Raw genomic sequence first — 18,170 nt, forward strand, 5'->3', positions numbered from 1 at the left:
TTAATACTATTATTTGAATGATTACTGACACTATTTAATACTATTACTGAATACTATTATTTGAAAATTAAATTAAATTAAATACTATTATTTGAATGATACCAGTAAATAGATATGCCTACTCAGCTTAGTTTCCTGTGGTGAAATGAAAGATGTATAACTTTTCAAACATCATATTCCTTATTAATGGACATTAATGACTTGAATAGAGTTGGTTGTCAGCCAGATAATCCTATTTGAAAGGCAGAGTGAGTATAGTGAAAGGAGAGATGGACTGGAAGCTTCCGGACCTGATTTACATTTTGTTTTCTTAGATTCATCGTTTGACCTTGGGCAAGTCACAATCACTTTAAGCCTGTTTCTTCATCTGAAAAATGAGGACAATAGTAGTTAGTTAGATTCCCAGCTCATGAGAATTATGGTAATGATCAAATAAGAATAGGATGATGTATATAATGCATTTTATAAATATAGGGTATTCTAATGATTCTATGAAACAAATGAGAATTTCAAACTGTAGAAGTACCACAAGAGGCCAATTAATAAATGACACTCTACTTTGTTATTCCTTATATTGACATATAATACTGTGTTTTAATATCTAGTTAAATCTAATCAGGAAAATTAGACATCATTCTTACCTCTCCAATCAAGACAAACTTCATGAGAATTATATTTTCATAGAAAACAAGTTTTTAGGATAAAGGACCCTCTCTTTCACAAGAATCACCATTTATCCCTTCTGCCCATTCTCCCTTTATTGCTATTTATTCTCATGTCTTAAAATTAATAGAATAGTGAAAGGATTGAATGTTAATGAGACTATTTGCTACATACACATTTTGAGAAATCGGATAGTTGGACCTATTAAAAAATTTTGCACACAAGAAATCCAGTTCTCTGGATTGAATTATTTTGGTCAGCCTTTTAGGAGAATAAAGCAGTGGAGCTGCTTTTCTCCATGTGGTATTTTAAAATAATTCCTTTTAATGATTTCACCTTGTTTCTGTTTGTATGTCTTTCATTTCTAATTCACTCTTGAATGCTGTGTCTTGTGCCATTATCAACATGCAGTACTTATTTTAAGCTGTTATTCCTCTGGGTCAACTATTTGAAAATGTAATTTTATATTTGCTGAAAGCTTAAAAAATAAAGCAAAAGAGAGGCTCTAAATAATTGTTTAAATCCTCAGCAATATATGTAGTGCTAAATATGAGTTAATTTTTTTCACAGAGTTGCTTGCTTTTGGAGCCCCTGCATATTTGTTTTAGCACACTCAGTTAGTGGTTAAAAGAGACAATCATAGCCTTACAGCCAAGAATATAATAGTAAAAATGTAGTAAATGAATTGTAATCAGCAGACAATTTCTTCTGCTGTAATGTGATTTAATTTGGTAAATATATTTATATATATAAGCCAGTGTATGAAATCATTTACTGGATAAGAGATGGTAAAATAACACATATTTTCATTAACCTTTAAGCAGGGAAATTGTAGATTTTTATGCAGATGAGCCTGGTCATCATTGCCTATCACCCAGTTCTGATATAAAACAGACAACTAATTCTTTTCTGAGCTGCTGAGTCCTATTAAACTTCTGACATACTTTTACTAATAGTTTTGAAATTCACCTAACTTAAAAACAGGAACAATTCTAATTTAACTAGGTGACCAAATGCACTATTTTATAACTGTAGAAATTTAATATAATTTCTCCTCATGGCTATTGTTATTTAAAAACAAACAAACAAACAAACAAAAGGAAACCCAAATGAATCTTTCAGTTCTGTTAAGAGGTTAGCAACTGCTATAAACTACCAATCTCTGTGATAGTTGATTTGTTCCTTTACTATGCAAATTTTAGGTATACAAAGATCCTATGCTTTTATTTAAGAAATGTGCCTGGAGGCTAGATTGGTAGGCTTTAGGGAGATATCTGGTTTGGTGTGAAATAAATAGTTGTTAAAGCATCACATGAATTGTGTCTTAGAAGATGAAAACTAGAGCTGTGAGAGCCTGGGAAAAGCCAACTGTACCTGTCAGGCAGGCTCATCTCTTTGTTTCATTTTGCTAAAAATATGGCAGCATTTAAAATGATGACAATGAATAATGGCATCATAAAGTAATTCATGAAAATAAGTCATTTCTTGCAAAAGCTTTATGAAAAGTTAAAGTGCACTGATGCTGCTTGATATGACTCGAGAGTTGAGACTGGCAAGAACGCAGTGTGGTTTATGGCAGTTTGGGGATAACTATTGATATATTAAGGTTTATAAGTGTTAATGAAGATAATCTAATTAGATTGGTGCCTGTGATGGGAATATCTTGTTGTCGGGGAGTTTTGTGCCTATTTTTAATGACTGCCTATTTTTGATTCTATGACTTCTTGCCATGTATTTTTTTTTTTTAAGTTTTTGCACAAAGAATTAGAAGTGGAAAGAGGGGAAAAAACGAGCTGTGTTTGGAGTGGGAGAATCTAGTTTCCAATCCCAAGGTCTACCACTTACTTTCTTTTTTTTCTTTCTTTCTTTCTTTTTTTTTTTTTTGGTGGGGCTGTTGGGGTTAAGTGACTTGCCTAGGGTCACACAGCTAATAAGTGTTAAGTGTCTGAGGTTGGATTTGAACTCAGGTCCTTCAGACTCCAGGGCCGGTTCTCTATCCACTTTGCCACCTTGCTGTCCCTACCACTTACTTTCCATGTGACCTTGGACAGATCGTATAACCTTTCAATGCTTAGTTTCTTTATCTATAAAGTCAGGGATCTGAATTTATCAGGGGACTGTTAACTTTTTTTTTTTTAATATTTCAGTAAGTATATCTCAACACAATTAGTTCTCTCTATACTCCTATGTATTTTACTTGATACACTTAAAAGCATTCTTCTGAGGAGCTGGTAGGTTTTACCAGAGCGCCAAAGCAGTCTTTGACATAGAGTAGTTTAAGAACCCTAGACTACATTATCTGAGGTCCCTTCCAGCTCTATATTCCTGATGCTGTGATTCTTTTCCTATAGTGGAGCACATTTATATGCCAACTTGAAGAATTATCTGGTTAAGTGGCTTTTCATAATTCCTCCCCCTTTCTCTTCTCTGTACAAACATCTAATTCTCAGAACATTCTTAAATATACCAAAGTATAGTTGAGCCCTAGAACATGGGATGAAGGTTGGGTTTCTGAATAATCTAATGTGACTTAGGTTAGAATGATGTTAACTTATTATATTGTTGGTCTGTATTAATTTTCCTCTCTTCTGTTTCAATATTTGGTTAAAAATACTTCAACCCCCTGATCCCATTTTATGGGTCTTATGTCCACACACTTCTACTTTCTAGTACTGAGAGAAAAAATTATAATTTTCAAAGATTTTACCACCAACAGTCTATTGGCTAAAAAAAATTGATAAATTCTAGCATATACTTTATATGTGCGTATATATACACATATATACGCACACATTAATGTACCTATATGTTCATCCATTCATTTGTGATTTTTAAAAATTGAATTAATTCTTATAAATTACTTTACCATTATCAACATAGTAAAAATATGTAACATAAAATAAATTTAATTAGTGTGAAGTATAGACTATAAGTTCAAACCTCATTCTGGTTTTCATATATGCTAAGGAAGTTTTTATTAGCTTTCATATTAGATAGTACATAAATGTGATGATTATATACTTTATAATATACTTAATATACACATATATCCAATATAACACATACACACACACATATATATATATATACCTATATATATATACTGAAATGAATTTGTGATCTCAGTAATATGATTCTTCTCTTCAATAATACATATTGTGACCCATTCACAATTCATAACATATGATGCTTGTCTATGCTTTCCTATAAATATTCCATAGGAATATATTCCAGGAATATTTCCTATAAATATTCCATAGGACAATCTGTCCTATGCACTGAGGTGGCTAGACTGTTGAGCCTGGAGTCAGGAACACCTGAATTCAAATCTGGCCTGTGTGACCTGGGGCAAGCCACTTAACCTCTTTTTGCCTCAGTTTCCTCAAATGTAAAATAGGAATAATAATAGCACCAGCCTTGCAAGGTTGTTGTAAGGATCAAATTAGGTAATATTAATACAGTGCCTGGCACATAGTAGATGATTAATAAATATTTATTCACTTCCTCCTTCTGTATGTGCTGGTATCCTTTTCTTTGTCTATTGTCATTACATAGTTACCGATCATCCTGTCTTTTATAAAATTTAAAAAATACATGACACCTCCTTTTCTGACTATATATCTATCTGCCTTTCTATATGTATCTTTGGTGATATTCTTTACATTTCTTTTCCTTCCTAAACCTTTGTTAACAACACTTCTTCACACCATATTCCTTCTCTGTTATCCTTTGGTTGATTTCATCTCTAATTTTTCAGATAGTATTCTTGACTTAGAGACATACAGCATCACCAGAAGAATATTGTTTAAAAAAGATGGGCCTTTAATTCTGCAAGATACTTGAGGTCATTTAAAGCACTTTGCATTTCTCCAGAGATAAACTAGCCCATTCTTTCTCCTGGTCCACCTAATTGCCCATATGTATTATCTGTCCAAGCTACATGCACACATACACACACAGGTACATATCATAGTTTGAACCATAGATATTTATCCATTTATTTTTGTGGATGATTTTTTTCCGCCACGGAGGTAATTAGGTTGAACTTTTTCAAGTGCTTTTAAATCTCACCTAGGAGTCTCTGCAAGGTTCAGGATCTTGATGCAATCAGCCACCATGTCATTTGTGAACAGGAACATTTGGGGTACTTAAAGTACTGCCAGAATTTTCTCTTTCATTTTTACTCTTTGCTAAATATCCTCCACAGCAGTGGCAGACACACATCTTCTTGGTTTGTCCTTCACTTGATTCTATCATTAGCATTACCTCTGGTACATTTTCCCTTCCCACCCCTCCCCTCCCCTCCCTTCCCCTCCCCTCCCCTCCCCTCCCCTTCCCTTCCGTGGTGGTAGGCCTGCTGTCATTAATAGAGGAATCTGAAATCTTAAGAGATCATTTCCATTTTTTGTTTCTGTTGTCTAACCAGTTTCTACTTTAAATTCTTTTAGGGGGAGCAGCTAGGTGGTGCAGTGGATAGAGTACTGGCTCTGGAGTCAGGAGGACCTGAGTTCAAATCCAGCCTCAGACACTTGACACTTACTAGCTGTGTGACCCTGGGCAAGTCACTTAACCCTCCTTGCCCTAAAAAAAAAATTCTTTCAGCATGATTTTGCTTAGTGTTGTCCCTTGTTTTACCTTTCTGGAAGCTTGGTTTTCTCTCCCTGGATTTTTGCTTGCTTTGTGATGAAATATTGATCATAATCTTCAACAATTCTTGTTTATAAGATTTTACAAATGCATTAATATTGTAAATGGTTGTTCTTTTGTCTATCACGGTTTAATTCATGGTAATGAGATTAAGGGTTTGCTGATGGCACCTAATTTCTTTTGTTCTCCTTGGTGGTGGCAGTTAGTTAATTGATTCATAATTGGGTCAAATTTCTTAGGATATGGTGATAGTTTGTGTTGATATCTGTTCTTTTATCCATTTTATCATTTTCAGCTATTTATAGCTTAACTAGGTCAGATTGGAGTTGGCTCAAATTTATACCATCTCCTCTCATTTTTATTCTTTCTTTGTGTCATAGATTTTGATATTTACTCTGAGTTAGTACTTATGATTATACAGAGATAGCTAGTTTAGAAATGACTCACACATTATTAACTAGTTATTTCCTTTCTTTTGAAATATAACCAATAAATTTTTTTATGATATTTACAGAGTTATAGAGTTTCAGAGTTGGCAGGGACCTCAGAAACCATCTCGACCAACCCATAACTGAAAAAAAAAAAATCACCATAACATACTACTGGCCATCATCCATCTTCTGCCTGACACCTTTCAAGGAAGGAAGCCTACCACCTCCCAAGGTAGCCCATTTTACTTTTTGAACAGTTCTAATTATTAAGAAATTTGTTTCCATATTAAACCTAAATTTGCCTTTCTGCAACTTTTATCCATTACTCCTGCTTCTTTCTGCCCTCTGGGGCCAGATAGATCAAGGGTTAATCCTGTTTCAGTTATATGTACTATCTGAATCCTTTCTTTTTCAGGTTTAAAATCTGCCTTCAGCTGCCTTTAAAATCAATTCTTTCAACTGATCCTCATACGAAATGGGCATTTTAAAAAATAACTATATTTACATTACATAAAATGCAGTCACTTGCAGAAATTGTTCAGATTTTTAAAAATATCAGATATGCTTCAGCCCCCTTTGTGTTTGGAAGTTATTTTTGTTTATATGAAATAAAGCTTTACATACTTTTCTACAATAGCAAATACACACCAGGAAGGCCAGAACAAATACAAATCAAGGAATGGAGTTTTCCCAAAGCTGCAGTGTGAAAAGTTGATTTCCATATACATGAATGTTTTCTCTTTGCTATAGGAAATCCAAGTCGAGCTATAAGGCATGTGTCTTAACCATTGTCTGCCTCAGTTTCCTCATCCGTAAAATTGAGATAACACCTAACTCCCAGGGTTGTTGTACGTATCAAATGAGATAATATTTGTAAAGTGCTTAGCACAGCTCCTGACACATAGTAAGTACTATATAAATGCTAGCTATGATGATGATGATGTGAGGCATTTTTATCATTGATTTCTTTGGCATGAAAGACCATTAGTGAGATTTTGGAATTAGGAGTTTGACTTAAGTAGCAGTCAGGTAAATTTTCTTGTACAATTCCAAATAGTTTTCTGATTCATAACTTCACTGATAGCCTCTAAGCATTCCTGTTTTTCTTCAGATCCTTCACCATTGAATATTTCCATATTTACCAACTTTGTCAATTTGAAGGAGTGAGGTGATTCCTCAGAGTTGTTTTAATTTGCATTTCTGTTATTTATGATTTTGACCTTTATTATCCATATGCTTATCAATAGTTTGTATTTCCTGTTTCAAAAAATGTCTGTTCATACATATCCTTTGATCAAGGATTCAGTGTAGTGGTATGGAAAGAGTAGGTCTGAGGGAGCCTGGCTTCAAATCCTGACCTTGGGCAAACCATTCATTTTCTCCAGGCCTCAGACTTACCTGTAATGTGAAATTGTGTTAGACTATGTGAGATGGCTGGACTAGATGACCTTATAGATCTAAGTCTGAGATACTATAGTATATTTATTTTTTGGGTAATGATTCTAAGTCCTATATATTTATGTCAGTTCTTTATAGAATCATTAATTCATTTGTACAGTTACCAACATGAAGGCAGATGTTGGTACGATTGATGTCAGGCAGATCCTGGTGACCTTATGTAGTACTTGTAGGGCATTTAGTGACTTCTGGTGTATGTATGGAATATTTCATCCCCTTTCTCTTTATTCTTTGATGTTTCTGCCTTTTTTTTTTCTTTTTTGATGAATTAGTAGGGGTCCAAGACCAGCAAGAGTCACTGAATTCCTGTGTACCCTGTCTCCCTATCACATTATACCTTTGCATTTTTTCCTCTGGGCTTTTCCTATCTTCCTCTTATTCAATATTTGTCTTTTTAAAAAAATGCACATTTCTAATACTTTCTATCTTTAGTTAATGAATAAGATAAAATACTCTGAAGCATCAAGAGTCCATGGTGTATTTTTCATATGTTCTTTCTTGTTGGGATTATTAGCAGTGCCCAGGATTTGAGCTCATATTTTGAACATTGGGTTTTTTAATGTATTCATGTTAGGTTTATACCCACTAGAACACTTGAATCCTGGGCATAATGTTTGTGGGAGTGGAGCATATTTTTATCAGATTTCTCTTTCTGTTAGTTTTGTAGGCTGAGGGTAGCAGGTGCATTTGATAGATTCAGTTGTAGATCCTTTTTGAATATAGAATAAGGAGTTAAATCCCCCAAATGAATCCTACTTACGAAGTCAAATTTGGTGACTGTTTTTCAGTAATTGTCTATAGGTTTAATCCTCCCCCATTCTCTTTCATTCAATTAACAAACAAATGTTAAGAGCAATTATATGCTCTTAATGTATTATAAAGGGAAATAATGACAGAAATTAAATATTTCCTCCTCTCAAGAAGCTTATGTTCTACTGGGAGATATAACATGCACACAGATAAGTGTACAACGTAGTTATAATTTAATGTTCATCATCAGTGACTATTTCACCTTATACTTTAAATTACTAAAAATTATGTAATATTTCTAGCATTTCTTCAGTCTCCCTCTGTCTCTAGTCCCTGAGGATTTCCTAATTAATATTGTAATAAGAAAAATCCAAACTTGTATGTTATATTTGCATGTTAAGTTCTTTATCTAATGCAGCACATCATAATGTCAGTATCCTTCTGTGTATGGGGAAAAGAGAGCAAAATAACCAGTCTCCTATTGTTCACAAGTCCATGGGGTAGGTAGCCTTCAGCATTTTTTTTTTTGGAGGGGTGAGGCAGTTGAGGTTAAGTGACTTGCCCAGGGTCACACAGCTAGTAAGTGTCAAGTGTCTGAAGCTAGATTTGCACTCAGGTCCTTCTGACTCCATAGCCAGTACTCTATTCACTGAGCCACCTAACTGCCCCCATCTTTAGCATTTTGGTTCTCTAAGGTTACCTCTCTCCTAAGACTTTTAAGAGTGCCTAGTGTGGCGCAGTGGATAAAGCACTGGCCCTGGATTCAGGAGTACCTGAGTTCAAATCCGGCTTCAGACACTTGACACTTACTAGCTGTGTGACCCTGGGCAAGTCATTTAACCCCCATTGCCCTTCAAAAAACAAAACACCAAACCCCCCCCCCCCCAAAAAAAAAAAGAGTGCCTAGTGAAAATGAACCTTACCTTCACACTTAAGGTAAAACGCAAGGTAAAAGAAATTAAAACCTAAAAGAAGTTTAAGATTAAAAAACAATCATATGACCAAGATACTCCTATCAGTTGGCCATCCTCAACTGCATCTGAAGCAATATCTGTCATGGAGACTACTCTGTCCTGGCAGGTTGAAATTGGGTCCTGGAAATGGACCGAATGTATCAAAATGTGGTCTGAGTAGAGGGAACTAGCTAAGTGTTTCTCCAGGAACAGAAGTGAATGAGTTAATTGGGTTTGCAATATAAGATAGCTTTGGTTTCTTAATACATTCACTACCAGTAATCCCTGGAAATTATATAAGGTTGCGAGGAAAAAAGTGTCTAGAGGGGAGATGCTCAGGTGAAAGGGACTTCTGGGGTGAAGTGGATTGGAGTGAGGTAGAGGTGGTATGAAGAGAGATGGTGTCCATCAAAGCTCCTGCAAATAGTTTGTGCCAGTTGAAATTTCTTTGATCACTGATTATTTTGTCATCTTTTCTGAACCTTATCCTATTGTGTGTCTGTGGAATAAGCTTGCATTCTACATTTTGTTCTGTCATCATTCAAAATTCTTCATAAATTCCTCTCCCAAAGAAAGATTCCTTTCCATTTATTCCTAAGATGTCTCCACAGTAATTCTAGGAGGAACAAGCCATAATCCCTAGCATGTAATAAAAGGGGAAGAGACATAATTGACAAGTTAATGGTATATGCTTTTTTTCTACTAGAATACAAGATCTTTGAGAATGAACACTTTTTTAAAAATTTGAGAATTATTATATTATCAAGAAGTATTCTTTACCTGTGAAATAATTTTAGGTGACTTCCAGATTAGAATGTAAAGCAATACAAGTCATTTTAGGGAGAGAGGGGAAGGAACGGATTCTTTGAGGTACCTGGAATGAACAATAAATAGAGTTTAAAGTTTCCTGGTAGTTAAGAGAAAAAGCAAACACATTTAAGGGTCATGGCTTCCCCCCCCCCCCATATTCCCCCCCAACATAAGAAAACACAAACTGTTTATCAGGAGGGGGAAAAAAAGTTTTTCTTGAACTAAACTCAGTCAATGATTATTATGTGGTTCCCTTTTATATAAGGGGCATTAAGCAATGTGGTATGAACAGCTGTTATTCAATAGGACAGTTTTATATTAACCCTTTGTAAAGGTACCACATCATAAAATCAAATTGTAACATGGTAGTGACCTCTTCACAAATGACTGCAGAAAAGTGGCTTAGATCCTATGCTTTGTCAGTTTGATCAGTCGGCAAAAATTTGTTAGTTGCCTACCATGTTACAAGCACTATACTCGGGACTTTGGAAGTCCTAAAACAGGTAAGATTGGGCCCATTCCCTTGTGCAGTTTATAATCTAGTATTGGTAATACAACCAATGCTCACATAGGTATTATTTTCTGAGGACCTGATGATGAATATAGGGATAGAACCTGAAAATCTGGATAAGTGGAGATTATGTGTTAAAATTGACATTTTAATAAGAGTCCAGACCTTTGGGGAAGCTTATTTATTTGATTGGTTTTTGGATCTGTTAATAAGTATAGGTTAGTTTAGATAAGTGGAATAGGAGTGTTATGATTAGCAATTATTATTTATTGCATAGAGCAGCTAGGTGGAGAAGTGGCTGGAGCACCTGGCCTGGAGTCAGGAAGACCTGAATTCAAATCCTTCCTCAGACGCTTACTAGATGTGTGACCTTAGGCAAGTCAGTTAACCCTGTTTGCTTCAGTTTCTTCTTCTGTAAAATGAGCTGGAGAAATGGCAAACCACTCTAGTATCTTAGCCAAGAAAACTCCAAAAATGGGGTCAAGAAGAGTTGGATGTGACTGAAAACAATCAAACAACAAGAATTTATTGCATGAAACCAAAATAAGATAGATATATTTAACATATTTGTGTGAAAAATATTTTCCAAATTAAAATACATATTCTATTTTAAACAGTGGTAAGTGATATTGACAAAAAATGCTTAACATGATTGATGTTAACTTCATGTTAGCTCAATGAAGAATATCTTTCTTGTAGATTAGAAACCAATCATTATTGATACAGTAAAAAAAGAAATACCCCACATAATCATGTAATAAGTGAAATCATATCATGCCCCAGGGCCATTAGATGACTTAATGGTTAGAGCACCAGACCTGTAGTAAGGAAGTATTGAATTCAAATCCAGCTTCATATATTTACTATCTGTGTGACCCTGGACAACTCACTTAACTCTGTTTGCCTCAGTTCCCTCATGTAAAATGAGCCGGAGAAGGAAATGGCAAACTGCTCCTTTATTTCTGCCAAGAAAACCCCAAATGGGGTCACAAAGAGTCAGATATGACTGAAACCACTGAACAACAACAACAAAACATGAATCCTGTATTTCACAGTCAAAGCCCTTCGTTACCTTTTCCCTCCCCCCAACCTTACCAGTCTTCTAATACCTTATAACACTTTCCTCCCCCAGGTCCCTACCTTTCAATCCAGTAACAGTGGCTTCCTTGCTGTTCCTCAAACAAGACACTCCATCTCCTCATCCCAGGCATTTTTCCCAGTTGTCCCCCATGCCTGGAATGCTTTCTCTTTTCATTTCTGTCTTCTGGCCTCCCTGGCTTCCTTCAGGCCCCAACTAAAATATCACCCCCTATAGGAAGCACTTCCTAGCTCCTCTTTACCTTTCTTTTATTATTTCCAATTTATCCCATACATCCCTTCTTTGTACAGTTGTCTGTATGCTGTCTCCCCCATAAGGCTATGAATACCTAGAGGGCAAGGACTGTTTTTAACTTCTCTTTGTATCCCCAGCAAAGTTTGGTGACTAACAGCATTTTGTGAAATGATTGTATTGTAGTTCAATTTAATTTCAACTAAAGCAATCATTTATTAAAGCCCTATAACTTGAAAGATACTGTGTTAGGTACTAGGGGCACAAAACCAAAAACGAAACTATTCCTGCCCCAGGAGTTGACATTTTACTTGGTGAGAGACTGTCCACAAGCAAGGAACCACAGAGCAATTTTAAAAGGGAGGGCGTGCTATTAATAACTGAGGGAGGCAAGGGGATCAAATAGGAGATGGCACCTGCGCTGAACTTTCAAGCAAACTTAAGATTCTAAGAGTCAGGAGAGGGAGGAGGGGGAGCATTCCAAACTTCGGGACCCCTTAGGTAGAGATGGTTCTGTGTACAGAGAACAGTGAGTAGACCTGTTTGATCAGAAGTGAGGGTGTGTGGAGGGGATTAATTTGAAGAAGGGAAAGGAAAGCAGTAGCTAGATTGTAGAAGGATTTAAATGTCAATCTGAGCATCTTGTTTTTCATCTTGCAGGTAATAGGGAGCCGTCTTGCTACTCTAGGCAATATGTAAGGACTGAGAAGACTGGAAAGAGCACAGTAAAAAACCTGAAAAATTCTACCTTGTTCAGATACAGTATCATAGAATTTAGAGCCAGAAGGGATCATTTGCAGTAGGATATGAGGTGGTCTGCTCGCTATTTAAGAAATAGATCTGGAAGCTGAGAAGCAGCCTGGTATAGCAGATAGAGGGAAGTTAGGAAGATGTGGGTTCACTTCCTGCCTTAGACACAGGAGCCCTGTGACCTTGGGAAAGTTACTTATCCTCAGTGCCTCAGGGATCCTCCAAGATAATGTAACTTTAAATTACAGAATAGTTGCTAATCTGCTTTGGAAGTGGTAGTTTTCTCACCACGAATTTCCTACACCGGTGAAATAATAGGTCTGGACTAAAAAAAAAAAAAATCATCTGGTCCTCCATTTTTAGGAAAGTGCCCAAGCCAGCTGTGTTTACTCTTTCATTCTTCCCTGGGCTTGACTCTCTTGACTTTTTTCTCCACTCTGATCCAGCAACCTTCTCACCTTGGAAGATCACCCTATTGGTTCCTTCCTCCAATTGGTCAGTTCTTTCCAGAACCTCCATTTTAAGGAATGTTCCCAGACCAGTGACATGCACTTCCTTATCCTGCTCTCGGTTCTATTCCTGACTTTCTAGATTTTTTTCCCTCTTTCCCCATGGGAGTGATGGAAAACTCAGTCCATGCCCTATGCATACCTATGGGCTCATAGTATATAGATATTGGTATTCCTTATCAGTTAAGCATAATGCTCATCATTATTTTTTAGTAAGATTTTGTATTAGATCTGACACTCCTCAAGGACTCAGACCGTGTCTTATTTACTTTTGTATTCCTTTCAGGTCTTAGACTTGCCCATGTTAGGTGCTTGAATAAATGCTTATGAAATTGAATTAGGTAATTCTGTATTTTAGCATAATTCATGTTAGTGATTGTTCCCCATTATAGAGCTGTTTGCTCCTGTTTGAGTTAGCTGAGAAATAATCCAAAGAAGAGAAAATAGATCGCTGTCAGTTTTGAAACTGTTTTTCTTTCATGTTCATAGCCACCCACATCTTTTATTTTTTCTGTCTTTTTACAAAAAATTACTATGATATATTTTCAGTTCTCTATCAGATAAATATTCCCTCCTTTCCACCCACCTCTATATACATATCTTTTAGAGAATCGTGGTCAGTTCTTATGTGTTCCTCAGTTATTAGCCAAATTATGCACATTTAACTGCTTTATAATCTTCTTTGTAATTGAGTTATTTCAGCTTGCTTTGCTCTGAATCCCATGCATTTTATCCGCAACTAGAAGTAAGCAGCAAAAGTGGATATTACCCTGCTCGCATACCTTTTATTCTTTTTTCTACTCCTGATTTTGCCTCATACTCCTTATTGAACTAAAGCCAGCCAGACATCATTCTCCCAACCACTTTGGCAATAAATGAATACCCTGCCTAGAACTATCAATGCCATGAGCTGTAATAGCATCAGCAGCATTTCCTAGATGAAAAGAAAAGAAAATGTAAGAGGAGAACAGTGTGGAACAAAATAGTACATTCTTTAATTGTATGGTGGACTTTCCTTGCCACACAAAGTAAACCCTCTTCCCTGAAACCTCTCCCACAGCTTCTGTCATCCTGAAGTGTCATGTCCTGGCACTGATTCGAATGGTAAGAGAAGTATGTTTCTTGTTTGAACTTTAGACACTATTCTCACTTTGTTCCTACAGTGTTTCCTTCTCTCCCCCCCCCCCTTTGCCTTTCCTTTCCCACTCTGATCATTGCTATCAGATTCTGTAACCATGTACAAAGCTGGGCAGGAGATCATTTCATCGGAAATTAGATGGGCTCAGGTGGTAAATGCTCCGTGCCTCCGTGTGTAACATCTGATGCAGGTTCTTTAGTTTTTTGCTATTTCTGTAACAGCCGTTGGTCTCCTTTTAACAGCTCATTCAGTGGAGATGCAGGAGGAAGGGATGAGTAGGCCTTTGGTGGTATTCATCATGGCTTTATTAGTTTCACAACTTTTCTCTGATTGGCAGTGAGAAACATACTGCTTCTGGATGGTGCTGAGCCTGGTGTAAACTATGCCAGCGGGAGACCCAGGCTGGCTTTCTTTTCATTTGGTTTGTAGAAAATGGACCTATACCCACACCTGTCTTGCGTATTAGAGAGAGGAAGGCTACACCTACCAGGAAGGAGCAAATAGCATGTTGGTGTTTCTTTGTCACTAGAGACAAGTTAGTTTATTTAGTTGAAGCCTGGAACAGCCCACTTACATTTACTTATTTTTGCTATAAAATTGAAAAGGAGAGAGGACTTGGTTTTCCTCTTTATGTCTGTGGCAACTTTCTAGATAATATGTGGTTTATTCCTTTCAACAAAAGTTTTGCCCTTTTATCATTTTTCTGTTTTCCTTGTAAAGGGTCTAAAATGTGTACCTTCTAATATCATCTCATAATCAGATGTTTGGTTTTTGGGAATCAGAGTCAGAACTAATTCTGACATAACTCTCACTGGATTTAACCCTAATCACTCTCAGTGATATTCCTCTATTCTTTTATTTTGGGGCTATATTTTTGTGTCCATTTTCCCCTATATTCTCTGACTTAAAATGATATGATGTGATTGTAAATGAGCCTGGGGGCAGGTAGCTGAATGATGTGAGTTGATTTCATGAGTGATTTTTTTTAACATTGGTTTTTACCAATGATTTTAAAACAGAGGAATTTTTACATGCATTAATTTCTTCAGGAAATGGATGTATTCTTCAGAATAACTTGTGTTCTTTGGGCCTTTCAAGACCTGTCACTGAAAACAAAATGCTAACCTGGCTTTAAAGTGGGGAGGGGGGGAATCCACCCCACCCCTCGTATTACATTATTCTTTGTTCTTTATGTGCATCAAAGTGACAATCCCACACTGTCTCAATTGAGGGAGTCTAGCACAAAAATCAAAAACAGCCTGGTGCTGCTATAGGCTGGCAGCCAAAATGTTTTGTGCAGCCCAGTTCTGGCAACAGTTTTCCTAGGCAGAGGGGTCTACCCTCACAGCATCACTAACGGCTAGCAGCCTCAGTCTCGCCTACTTCTACCAATTCTGTTCCTTCTTGTCTCCCTCTCTTTCTTCGCTTAGACCACAACCGTCAAATAAAGTATTTTCTTAAATAGAAACATCATTCTCTACACAACTTCCACATTTAGTAAATGGCAAATTGCCTTTACATTGTTTCTTGCAGAAGATTGTGCTAAATTCTGCCTTTTCCAGCTTATTCAGAGTTAAGAGCTCTCTTACAAAGCTCCTTCCCTGCCAATGCTTTGCCTGGAATTTCTTTGAACGTTCTCTCTGAGTATTGTTGACTTTGATGATAATAGTTCCATGACAGACATTTTGATTGGTAGGCATCTTGTCTACCTCATCATTTGAACTGAAGATTTTGAGTGTTATTTGCATGAACTGTGTAACTTTTTTATGTGATGAATTCTAAAGAGCCACAAAATCATTTAAAATTTTTTTCAAAATTATAGTTCAGAGTTAACATATCCTTACAGATGAAATTATATTCAGGTCAGGAGATAAGTATCTAGTGGATAATCAGGTAATCTCCAGTTTAAGTCAAGGGATATGCTCTCTAAAAAGTATTTTTTTTTCTTATAATTCAAATACCAGCTAAAATATAGTAAAATACTTTAGTCACCATGTCTCCTTAATAACCAGCTGCAGCCAATACTATCCTTTACACTTTGAAGCGATATGAAAATGTGAGAGTGGAGATGGTTTAGAGAACACAGACTACATTTTCAGGGTGAGCAAGCATTCTATGAAATTTCTTAGAGTGTTAATCAAAATATAAATATGTTTTGTTTTATTAAGGAAAAATTATTTCCTCATGAGTGGTACTTTTTGAGTGATATATTTTAAAATCAGTCTTTTGGTAGTTAAAAGAATACCTAAATATGGAGACTTGAATCTTTTTTAGAAATGAAAGATTGATATTGTTTTGACTGAATTTTATTTTTAAAATTGTCAATGGTTTTGGCAATAACGAAAATTACTTTAGTAGGAAATACTCATGTATTTTTGTAACAGTGTAACAAATGTGACTGAAAAGAAAGTAAACAGTGGTTCGTGTTAGAATTATTAATGTGAAACATTTTTACATGCCATATATTCTGAGAAATATATCCACCATAGATACATTAAGATGAATGTGTCTAGCCTAACGGCTCTTTTTTTTTCTTTCCGATTTATTTTTAATTCGCAAAAGCCTTTAAAAACCATCAAATGGATTTAAAGAACACAGATAAATCAGTAGTCCATATTAAATAAACTCACCTGTTATTTTCTCTCATTTTAAAGACAGGTTCAACAACATATTGGCTCATTTTAAGAAAACAAACAGGAATACTCGTTGCTTTGTATGCTCAAAACACATTAAATAAATACCAGGGTCCTCCTTCCCTTGTCCCCACTTCACCCCCATTAGTGCCTTTAAAAACAAACAAAAAACAAAAACAAAAACAAAAAAAACTTACATGTAAATGGGTTTCTTTCATTTAAGCCCTTGTAAATGCTCTATAAGAAGGATACAAATTCTAGAGCTAGAGATAATAATGTAAGGCTGTTGAAATGAAGCTGAGTAAAATCATCTTAAGTTCTATTAATGCAGTCCCTGGATTAACATTTTGAGTCTTTGAAATATGACAGTAAGGAATATTAAGGAAACCATTCATTTCCTGGGTCCAGGACAGGCTAAGACTGTGAACTTTATTCGCACACTGTTAAGGTGTGTCAAGGTCCTTTAATAGTTTGCTCTGAAAACACCAGAGAGAAAACACAGGGAACAGATGTATTTAAGAGAGAGAGAGAGAGAGAGAGAGAGAGAGAGAGAGAGAGAGAGAGAGAGTGTGTGTGTGTGTGTGTGTGTGTGTGTGTGTGTGTGTGTGTGTGTGTGTTTTCTTCCCCTTCACTGATGCCTTTTTTACTGTCATTGAAATGTATTGCTTTAGTTTAAGTCCTGGAAAACTTTCTCTATTAAGACTATACCTTCTAGGGTCAAAAGACAAATATATTGTAGTTACTCTTATTACCCTAACCAAACTGAAACTGAAGGTGTTGTCCTTTTAGTAACTGGAATGTTACATCTGGTTCTACAAAATACTATAGAGATAAAAGAGAAAATTTCAGGATATTATAGTTGATTTAGGAATTTCTTTCTTTTTAAAAGGAAATTTAGCTATGACATTTTGTGTTTTTTGTATGATATTTAATTTTTTTCAAGGGAGTGTGATATAGTGTTAAAATTGTGCTTCTAGGCCAGATATGGGAAGAATAAATCCATTGAAGGAGCTTGCCAAAATGAATACAATAAAGTAATAATTAGACATAATATTTTTACCTTCATTTTAATTTAAATATGGATCCAGATTCCAGAGCATAGCTCCTGAGTAGGTGGTTAGAATATCTTGGGCTTATATCAAATTGTTGGCAGTAGGACACTGTAATCATTAATAGTTACTAAATTTACCCTGTCAGAAATGCAAGGCATCTTTTCTTAAGCACGGGATAAAGAATTTAGTGTCAAAATTCAGAAGAGAGTGTTAGGTGAAAGGATTCATGCTAATTTACCTTTAGGAATTTTGTAAATTTTGGAAAACTTTTCTTATTTCTTTTCATATTTCATCGTTTTATTCTGCATACTACATATACATTCCCATGTATTTCAGATATTATCTGTGGCTTTTCAAATTGCTCACTTTTTAGCCATAGTGCCATATGAATTCTCTCTTTCAGGTTTACACTGCATATCTTAAGCTGCTGATGATATAAGTAGATGTTAAGGTAAAATGACATCTAGCATTTTGAGTTATTTTCTTTTGATGCTAGAAGATTTTTCTTTCCTGCTCTGAATCTTCTCATATTTCC

At 35.7% G+C, this 18,170-nt stretch overlaps 1 protein-coding gene across 1 annotated transcript in view; it reads left to right on the forward strand.

Annotated features, from left to right (window-relative positions):
• Nucleotides 1-18,170, forward strand: part of GTDC1 (glycosyltransferase like domain containing 1) — a 387,632-nt gene that overhangs the window by 35,743 nt on the left and 333,719 nt on the right. The window contains 1 exon segment of the mRNA XM_043992941.1: nucleotides 5,825-5,973. The gene's annotated coding sequence lies outside the window, so the exon portion shown is untranslated.

Source organism: Dromiciops gliroides, chromosome 3 (assembly GCF_019393635.1).
Source record: "Dromiciops gliroides isolate mDroGli1 chromosome 3, mDroGli1.pri, whole genome shotgun sequence".
Taxonomy (NCBI): Eukaryota; Metazoa; Chordata; class Mammalia; order Microbiotheria; family Microbiotheriidae; genus Dromiciops; species Dromiciops gliroides.